Below are 2,500 nucleotides of genomic sequence, written 5' to 3' on the forward strand. Positions count from 1 at the left end.
AAAGAAAATCAATTTATATATTATTAATATTATTTAATTTTACTCTTTCAATTAATATATGCAAAAAAAAATTGACATTTGTTATAAATAAAAATAAATAAAAAAATACTCTAAGCGGTGGATCACTTGGCTCATGGGTCGATGAAGAACGCAGCAAACTGTGCGTCATCGTGTGAACTGCAGGACACATGAACATCGACATTTTGAACGCATATCGCAGTCCATGCTGTTATGTACATTAAATTCAATTTTAAAGTACTGCTTGGACTACATATGGTTGAGGGTTGTAAGACTATGCTAAATAAGTTGCTTATTCTTTTATAAAAATAATTGAATTTAAGCAAATGTGTATATTATTGGATTTTAAATAATTCATAATATTAATAGCAAAAAAAATAAAGATATATAATGAATTTTATTTATTATATATTCTTTAAAAAAAAAATCCTCTCAAATAAAATGAAATGATGAAAATATTGAATCTAAGTATTCTTTACAAAAAATTTTCATATTATTTATATATATATATAAAATAATAATTTATATATGTAATTAAAAGGAGGAATGTCTAGCATAAAAATTAAATTTTTTATTCTAGGATTGCCTCATTTTACATTATTATTATTTTTATATATTTACAATATATAAAAGGAGAAAAGAAAAATAGAGATGAAAAGATGATATAATTTTTTTATTAAATTGTGAGAAGATAAAAAAAGAATATTAAAACAACCTCAACTCATATGGGATTACCCCCTGAATTTAAGCATATTAATGAGGGGAGGAAAAGAAACTAACAAGGATTTTCTTAGTAGCGGCGAGCGAAAAGAAAATAGTTCAGCACTAAGTCACTTTGTCTATATGTCAAATGTGAGATGCAGTGTATGGAATATCTTAATATCTAGTATGAGAAATTAACGATTTAAGTCCTTCTTAAATGAGGCCATTTACCCATAGAGGGTGCCAGGCCCGTATAACGTTAATGATTACTAGAAAGATATTTCCAAAGAGTCGTGTTGCTTGATAGTGCAGCACTAAGTGGGTGGTAAACTCCATCTAAAACTAAATATAACCATGAGACCGATAGTAAACAAGTACCGTGAGGGAAAGTTGAAAAGAACTCTGAATAGAGAGTTAAATAGTACGTGAAACTGCTTAGAGGTTAAGCCCGATGAACCTGAATATCCATTATGAAAAATTCATCATTAAATAATTAAAAAAATAATGTGCATTTTTTTCATATAAGGACATTGTAATCTATTAACATAATAAAGTATTTATCAAAAGATCATTGGTGATATTAAGTTTATTTAAATTAATTTGCTTTTTAAGCATATTAACATAAAATAAATACTAATGATTTGATAAAGTGTTGATAGATTTTATTATATATAATGCTAAAATTCATTTTTTGAATTTTACAAAAAATTTAATATCTATGATATTAATATTTATTTGTATGCATTTATATGATTAACAATGCGAAAGATTCAGGATACCTTCGGGACCCGTCTTGAAACACGGACCAAGGAGTCTAACATATGTGCAAGTCATTGAGTTATATTAAACTTAATGGCATAATTAACTTAACTTAAATATAATGGGATTAATTTTTAGTCTATTTTTTAATAAATAGTCAATTAATTCAATCCCGGGGCGTTCCATATAGTTATGTATAATGATAATTTATTATTATTTATACCTCTAACTGGAGCGTACCTTGAGCATATATGCTGTGACCCGAAAGATGGTGAACTATACTTGATCAGGTTGAAGTCAGGGGAAACCCTGATGGAAGACCGAAACAGTTCTGACGTGCAAATCGATTGTCAGAATTGAGTATAGGGGCGAAAGACCAATCGAACCATCTAGTAGCTGGTTCCCTCCGAAGTTTCCCTCAGGATAGCTGGTGCATTTAAAAATTATATAAAATAATCTTATCTGGTAAAGCGAATGATTAGAGGCCTTAGGGTCGAAACGATTTTAACCTATTCTCAAACTTTAAATGGGTAAGAACCTCACCTTTCTTGATATGAAGGTTGAGGTTATGATATAATGTGCCCAGTGGGCCACTTTTGGTAAGCAGAACTGGCGCTGTGGGATGAACCAAACGTAATGTTACGGTGCCTAAATTAACAACTCATGCAGATACCATGAAAGGCGTTGGTTGCTTAAAACAGCAGGACGGTGGACATGGAAGTCGTAATCCGCTAAGGAGTGTGTAACAACTCACCTGCCGAAGCAACTAGCCCTTAAAATGGATGGCGCTTAAGTTGTATACCTATACATTACCGCTAAAGTAGATGATTTATAAAACAATTTCGATTGATTTATAAATTTTGAAACTTTAGTGAGTAGGAGGGTACAATAGTGTGCTTAGAAGTGTTTGGCGTAAGCCTGCATGGAGCCGCTATTGGTACAGATCTTGGTGGTAGTAGCAAATAATCGAATGAGACCTTGGAGGACTGAAGTGGAGAAGGGTTTCGTGTGAACAGTGGTT

General features: G+C 31.1%; 1 non-coding gene and 1 pseudogene across 1 annotated transcript in view; both read left to right on the forward strand.

Annotated features, from left to right (window-relative positions):
* Positions 1 to 106: 106 nt before the first annotated feature.
* Positions 107 to 287, forward strand: LOC129252540 (5.8S ribosomal RNA; annotated as a pseudogene).
* A 442-nt stretch (positions 288 to 729) lies between these two features.
* Positions 730 to 2,500, forward strand: part of LOC129252536 (large subunit ribosomal RNA) — a 3,988-nt gene continuing 2,217 nt past the window's right edge. Inside the window, exon 1 of the ribosomal RNA XR_008583496.1 lies at positions 730 to 2,500. This exon is cut by the window's right edge and continues 2,217 nt beyond it. This is a non-coding gene — a ribosomal RNA (large subunit ribosomal RNA).

The sequence above is a fragment of the Anastrepha obliqua genome, unplaced genomic scaffold (assembly GCF_027943255.1).
Source record: "Anastrepha obliqua isolate idAnaObli1 unplaced genomic scaffold, idAnaObli1_1.0 ptg000252l, whole genome shotgun sequence".
Taxonomy (NCBI): Eukaryota; Metazoa; Arthropoda; class Insecta; order Diptera; family Tephritidae; genus Anastrepha; species Anastrepha obliqua.